The sequence below is a fragment of the Corvus kubaryi genome, unplaced genomic scaffold (assembly GCF_017639235.1).
Source record: "Corvus kubaryi isolate FWS band 111438036 unplaced genomic scaffold, C.kubaryi_AGA036_p1.0 split1-131, whole genome shotgun sequence".
NCBI classification, from domain to species: Eukaryota; Metazoa; Chordata; class Aves; order Passeriformes; family Corvidae; genus Corvus; species Corvus kubaryi.
In genome coordinates this window covers 28,915,047-28,922,794 of record NW_024582073.1, presented here as the reverse complement: position 1 = coordinate 28,922,794, position 7,748 = coordinate 28,915,047, and the positions used below count along the sequence as shown (strand labels likewise).

Here is a 7,748-nt window from a genome sequence, read left to right as displayed (position 1 = left end):
TGGTGCCCCTGAGGCTGACAGCAAACACCAAGCAGAAGCCTATTGTTTGCTGAATGTATCCATCAGAAGATTATTGCGCTTGGCCAAGTTGCTTCACTTTCTCTCTTTGCTGAAAGTATAAGCCCAGGAATCCTCTGCTCCACTCGAGAGGCGTTTTGTGTTTAGTTAAACAAACACTCTTGTAATTGCAGGATTAGTTCTGGAGGAGGATGTTGCTCAGATGGATGAGCGATGCTCTGGAGCAGTGGCATTTGTTACCAGACATGTTTCCATTGTGGATTCTTTTTTTTTTTTTAGTGGTCATGGCCCACTTTCCCATTCATATTCCATAGCCCACTTGAAACTGCATGTCATACAAAGAGAGGTCTGAGCACCACTGCACTCTGTCACCACATTCCCTCTCAGGTCAATACTGTGCTGAGAGGAAAAATCAATATCTTACTCCCCTGATCTACAGCAGAACAGAGACAAATTTCTTTTCCCTATCCCTTGTATTCTACCGAGCTCCTTATTGATCCGAATTCCCAGTGCCTGTCCACTTATTTCACATGCCTTGTTCAGAAGCTGTGCTTTCAAGAAAAGTCCTTTCTTGTGCTAACCTCTGATAAAATGATAAAAACAACATAGATGGAGGGAAAAAAACTGCCTTGAAACTGGGTGCAGTGCTGGGTCTGGGATCTTTGGATTAAATTGAAGCCATTATCATGGAGTACAGCTGGGTGTATCCCTGCTGTGCAATATCCAGGACAGCAATATGAGGATGGTGAGAGCACAGCCATGCTGGTGAGCCAGTCTGCCTCAGCTCATTTACCTGGTGACTCTTGGAGAGCTTTTCACACTGACTGCAGTGTAATGAACTTATGTAGTTTATAGAGAGTTGCCTTAGGTATTTCTGAATCCACTCTTCTCAGGCTAAGAGGTAGGAACAAGTTGTATCCTGGCAGAGAAATTCCCTACTCTCACCTTTCCAGTTCTCATCTCATTCGTCCACCAGCAATCCTGCAGCCGGGGAGGTTGATGCTGGCACATCCCAAAGACGGATGAGAAGTGGTTTGATGGGGCAGGTACTGCTTTTATTTCCTGATCCCCCTTTCCCTAATGTGTGCAATAGTTTTGTGAGTGGGGCCTGAGGTGGACTTGATGAGCTGTGGTGTCTGCAGCAACTTCCTTCCCACTTCCAGCAGAAAGAGGTCTTAGGCAGCTTTTGAAGAACACGGCAAGACAGGAAAGCAGTTCCCAGGGGATGTTGGTGGAGGTGTGTAGGGGCTAGAGGTGAGGAACAGATGACTTCTGAACCTGGAGATGAGGCAGGCTGGGCTACAAATTTCCAGATGTGCAGAAAGAGTGGCAGTGCTCCTGGAAACCAGAGGTGGGACTGTTCCATTGGGCAGGGCCAGCTTGAATATTATAGGAATATCATAGTCACAGTAATGCTAAATGTACATGACCTTTACTTCATTCTGCTTTGGTTACTTCCCCAAATTCAAGTGGTGGTCAGCCAGCAAATGTGAGGTGGAAGAATGTCAATACAGACAGAGATTGGTTTGCTTGAACACTGAAGTTGTTGAAATTGGGACACACAATAGGTGGTTTTATTGTCACAGATAAAGCTGGAGCTGCACAAAAACCTGCAGCTGTTCTCACCTACTGACCAGAGCAGTGTCCATCCCCTGTGCTGGGCACTGCTGAGGCCATACCTCAAATCCTGCGGTCAGCTTTGGGTCCCTCATGACAAGACGGACATTGAAGGGCTGGAGTGTGTCCAGAGAAGAGAATGGAGCTGGGGAAGGGGCTGGAGCACCAGGAGTGGCTGAAGGAGGTGGGAAAGGGGCTCAGCCTGGAGCAAAGGAGGCTCAGGGGGGACCTTGTGGCTCTGCACAACTCCCTGACAGGAGGGGGCAGCCAGGGGGGTCGGGCTCTGCTCCCAGGGAACAGGGACAGGACAACATAAAACAGCCTCAAACTGTGTCAGGAAAGTTTAGAATGGATATTTGGGAAAATTTCTTTGTAGGAAGGATTGTCAAGCACCAGAACAGAGTGCCCAGGGCAGTGGTGGAGTCTCCATCCCTGGAGGGATTTAAAACCATGTAAAATGTGTCACTTGAGGGCACAGTTTAGTGGTGGCCTTGGCAGTGCTGAGTCAGACTTGAACTTGCAGATCTTCTTCAGCTCAAAAAATTCTATGATTCTGTGATTTTATTTGATGATGCTAAACCTTTGCCTTTTTTTGTTTTCCTGGTGACAAAATCACAGCATCACAGAACAGGTTGGATTGAGCAAGACCTCTGTGTGTTGAGTGATCCACCCTCTGCTCCCCCTTTTAAATATAAGCACAGCATATTCCTACCACCTTTCCTTGTTTTTTTCTATTCTCCACCATGTTCACCACTCTTCCTTGCATTGGAGAGCCCAAAACAGGGCACAGCACTCACAAGTGCCAAACACAAGGCATAATCCTAGAAAACTGTTTCAATTATGTGGGAACAAGACAAGAATTCCTTCTGTCCTTGGTCGAAATCACTTTCCCAGCAGATTAATACATGAAGAGTATTAACACATCAAGAGTATTAATACATTTAGAACTGTTATGGCTCTGCTCAGCTCTTGTTTTAATGAAAAAATGAGAAGCAGCAGCTCCAACACCCAAAGTCAGCAGGGAAACGAAGAGCAGCATTAACACAAGCTCATCTCTGGAGTAAAGAAGTGCTCCAGCCCAAGTGTGTACAACATGGGAAGCAGGAACTCCCTGGAAGTAAAATGATATTGATAATCAAGGGACTGAATGATATTAAATCAGTCTCACAGGTAACAGATGCAGAGTTGCAGCAGATTTTGGATCCAAAATTGTCACAAAAATTTGCCAAATGCCTGACAGCCTTTCCCAAGTCCACGCCAGTGACACCAGTAATTCTCAACAAGTGGGAAACATCCATTGTCAGGAAATGCATGGAATACAGCAAACATTTATGCAAAGAACAAGCAGCTTTCACAGTGACTGTGGCAATACTTTGATTTTCTATATGGAGATCCTGAAATCCTTTAAACATATTGATAAATAAAATTTCAAATGGGCAAGTCAGAAACAACATTGTTTTGATTTCATACTAGAGATGCTAAAGCACAAAGGCGTTAAATATTCACCAATATTTAGGGACAAGCTGGAAATAGATTACAAATGTCCCAACATCAAGGTAAGGTTTTATGTCCCAGCATAATTTTAATTTTCAGTGCCTTTATGTACAGAATGATATAAGGCTTTATTTTAATTAAAAATTCTCTTAAATTAAATGGTTGTGGATAAATACAGGGTGTTTTTATGGACTTCTCAGGCAATACCTTTCAAACATTTTTGTTTCACTTTGCACTGCACAAATTGTTTTTCCTTATTCAGTACATAAAATGTTTGTGAATTATTCAGTGGAATTTTTTATTCTTCATTAACCGTGCTTGGGACTGGGCTTTCTGCATTTCAGCTAATGTTTCAAAGTGAATTGCCTCAAACTGGGCAGTGAAAGCCATATTGAAGCAGATAACACAGCATTACAATTTGAAAATGTTGGCTTTAAGAACTATATAAACCTGCTTCCCAGTTTCCAATTTATAGACACCCTTCCAAATCAGATTCTCTTTGATTTGCAGGGATTAAGAGTAAAAGCTCTTCTGGAAAACATCTTTCACCTTTCCAATATCATATTTTCCCCTTGGAATGCTGTTGAAATTCCAAATGCTTTGTAGGGATTAGAGCGAAATCAATGATCTATATAAGACAAAGGATGACTTTATTTTTTAAGTATTTATGAATATTAATAAATCATTGAACTGAATCACACAACGTATTAATGTTCATTTCTAGAGTTTCTCACTCTTATATTTGGTTTTTTGGTTGATACCAGAAATATAAATTACATTGGACAGTAATGCATTATATGTTCCCTCTGCAGCTGTCACATATCCAGAGGTGCTCCATGGAAGAAACTTTGGGATTAGACAACCATCTCCCTATCAGTAGGTGCCCATCCATCTCCAGTGACCTCATGAATCCTGGTGTTGACTTTGGCACTAAACTTTGCAACAACACCACCCCTTGATGAAAGTTCCAGTGAGCTGTGGTTAGCCAGGAGCAGCTGAGTCCCACATGAATTTATAGAATCACAGAACTGTTCAGGTTGGAAAAGCCAGATCCTGGACTCTGCTTATCTTTCCACAGACTATGGAATCCACCCCAGGGCACCAGCCTTGCTTTTCAAGTTGCCAAATGTCTCCAGTGGCTCAGGTGATTGGAAATATCCTCTGCACTCCAGGGTGAGCACAGTGATTAGAAATTTCGTTTCCCCTCTGGAAATGAAGCTTCCTCCTGAAGAAAGTGCAGGCAACTGTGCAGTGGACTGAGTTCTGAAAAATGGAAAAAAGCATAACAACATGAATTCAATGAATTTGGCATTGAAATCAGACTGACTGCTGCTTTCACAGTAAGGTGACTTGTACTGGATGCCTGTCATGTCTGAATGCAGCCATAATAAAAAATTCAATTTAAAAAAAATCAAAAAATCCCTATTTTGACATTTTAAGTGTCTGCTAAATGCTGCAGTGGTGGTAATGAAGCTAATTACTGTTGCAAACAGTCAGGAGTCAATGGCTCTCACTGCAAAATCAAAATCTTGGTTCCAGAGAATTTACATCCATTGATTTGTCACGGGGGAAGGAGGTGCTGCCATGAAGAGTAGTGTTGGTATTTTTCCTTACACTGAAGAACTTCCCTTGGAAATCCCAGGCTCAGCTCTAAGGTTGGTGCAGATTATTTGGGGTTCTGAATACATATTTAATCTGCCTCATATGCTCAGGCTAAAGCTGACAGGCTGCAGGCAGAGAAGTAATTTCATTTGCCCAGGACTATCCTGAATAAATTAGAAAGACAGACTGGGCCCTGTTGATTGCAAGAAGGTCCCAGTAATAAACCCTCATGCCCATGCTCAGCCCCGCTGCAATCAGAGATTTCACTTGTGTGAATTACACTGCATTGCAGGTCACAGCTCAAATTTAATTAAATCCTGATAAAATCGATTTGCAGTTCTTCTACTGCTTAAGTCGAGAAGAGAAAACTACTGAGACAGGCACCCAGCTGGAAAAAGTTCTCAAGTAGAAAATTACAACTGCATTTTTAAATGCTCTTCTGATTTGGGATGCAGGAAAGGTTGATGGGCTGATCCCAGGCTGTGCAGCACGGAGTTCTGCTGTCAGCAGTGGGATTTTGTTCCCTTCTGCCAGCTGAGGTCTACCCTTTCCTTCCATGGATCAAGCAGAATTTGGTTTTTTAGGAAATCAGCACTGGCTACAGACTTTAATCCCAGCACCAAACCTCCCCCTGTCTGCTATATTAAAATTCAACACAAGTTGTGGTGACTCAATGTTGTTTCTGTCTCCAGTGGCAATGTGACATCCTCTGGGACATCCAAGAATTATCTTGCTGGCATACAGCACCCACCATTTACATTACAGGAAAAGTCTTGTGACCACAACTGGGATTTGAAAGGACAATGTTTAATTTCAAGGGGAACTGGACAGCATTTCAAAATAAGGCTCTCAGCACAGCTGGGACGTAGGAGATATTAAAAAGCAAGCTCTCCCTGGTTTCTGGAGCAGGGGACAGGCGCTCAGGGAATCCAGCTGGAACAGCAGCTGGCTGGGTGACCTGGGACATTTGAATTCCTGGTCTTGTTCCAGTCTGGTTTCAGAAGGAGACCAACTGGATGTCATGGAGCAAGAACCATGGGTATTGTCAGCTCCAGTGGCAGAGAACACCCAAGCTGTCATTTAGTGATAGATGAGCATCCCAGGGAGATCCTTCCTAACCAGCCTGCAGCTGGAAGTGATCCATCTCCTACAAGTGATGCATCCCTTCTGTAAGACCTTGTCTGAGCTTATTTTCCTTTTTATTCATTACCCAGCTCTTTGGTCTGCTCTCCCTGGTCCCCACTCAGGCAGAGCATCATCCTCTCCTTCCCGAAGGAGACTGCTTAGCATGTGCTTCGCGAATCCCGGTTCCCGGCGCCTCGTCTCCCACCTGGAATGCTGATGAAGAGCTCAGCGGTGCCTCTGACGCAGGTGCCCTCCAAACAGCAGGTACAAATCAATGGGTGCGCATCGGAGCGGCAGCTCCCCAGCCTCAGATGTTTCCATGACAGCCAAAGCGTCTCTGGACATGCTTCTACCACCCTCTTGTGTTGGCTCACTGTAAGAACAGGATTTGTTGGGTTTTACACTTGTTCTGCATTTTGATGATGTCCCAGTTGGTACCTGATGCCGATCTTCCTCCTGGACACCGTTCACAGAGCACAAAGGACTGGAAAAGAGGATAAGCCCCTTGTGAGGATGGGGTTTCTCAGTTATTTTGTTGCAGGCGGAGGTTTGATCAGTAAGTGCAGCAAAACAATGCTTTTTTAAAAAATTTTTCATTTCAGTAGCCTGCATTAACATTATGGTCCTTGACAAAAATGATTCAAGTCACAAAAAAATACACGACCTAGAAAGAAATATCCATTAGAATATGCAAGCCATAAAAGTATTTATTTAACAGTACTCTGTAAATTATGCACAAGGTATAATTCACAACCCCTTCTCCTGGCTCTTCACTGACAGGCTCTCCAAGTTGTGATGGAAGGTGTTTCGTGGGATCTAAAGAGCTTTTCCAGTTCTCCTCACTTCTTCTGTGTTGGGCAGGTTGCCCAAGTCCCTCTCTTGCATTGGTTTGCACTTTTCCTGGGCAAGGAGGAGATCTTTCAAATAATTATCGATCCTGATACTGCCAGCATAATTTCTTCTTATTGATTTTTTCTTTTTAACTCCAGTTCTTGCAGGCTGGGGCTTTCTAGGACCATCCAAAAGACTGACAGGTTTGAAAGAGCAAAGTTGAATATACCCTTTCCTTCTCTGTCATCTTAAATGAAATTTTAAGCTCACCTTCACAAGGCTTTACAAATGATGGCAGATTTTTTTCCTGCATTGCCTGCACTGAAATCCCCAGGTCTATAAAATGACCAGGAGAAGATCAGTCTGTGTTTGCTTTGCTGTGGACGTGAATGGCAGATGGTGAAATTACAGGCGGAAGGGAGGACAAGGAAAGATCTCACACATATTTTTAAGGCAGATTGTTGAAATCCACAGTTTCCCTGCACTGTGACAAGGGTGATGTTATAATGATGAAGCCTCTGCACCTCCTGTTATAGATTGGACCCCATTAGAACTAATTCCATTTTGAAATTTTCCAATGGGGAAAGAAGGAAATGGGAAAACACTGGTAAAAACGCCCTTAGTTACAATCTGTGCTGCTGTGGTGTCACAAAAATATTTTCCCACCTCCTCAGCCCCAGGCTCTTGCTCAAAGTGCTCTGGGGGTGTCAGGACTGGGGTGTGAATCTGGGGGTTTAGCAGGAAAGACCCTTGCACATTTTGTTTATAGAGAACTAAGAAAACTGCTGGTTGCATCGAGATGAAAAAGCAAATTGTGGGACTGAAATATCGGTGTGGGCATTTTTCTGGGGCCTGTCAGCTAAAAAGGGCATTTTCAGCTGGCAGGGAGCTTGGTGCAGAACTCTGAATTCCATCCACACACATCTACACACATACAAGTAAAAAGTTAGGTGGTAAAAATTCAGATAAAATGAATATCCCGTGGCATAGCTGTTGCTGCTGTTGCTGTGGTAACCAAGCATGACAATGTGTCAGACAAGTTAATTTTAGAGAAAGTAAAC

At 43.5% G+C, this 7,748-nt stretch overlaps 1 long non-coding RNA gene across 1 annotated transcript; it reads right to left on the bottom strand.

Moving 5' to 3' along the window:
* Nucleotides 1–3,758: 3,758 nt before the first annotated feature.
* On the bottom strand, nucleotides 3,759–6,259 carry LOC121676646. The gene is made up of 2 exons (XR_006020520.1): nucleotides 6,062–6,259; nucleotides 3,759–4,392 (listed from the first exon to the last, which is right to left on the bottom strand). It is a non-coding gene; the product is annotated as an uncharacterized LOC121676646 (long non-coding RNA).
* Nucleotides 6,260–7,748: the final 1,489 nt, after the last annotated feature.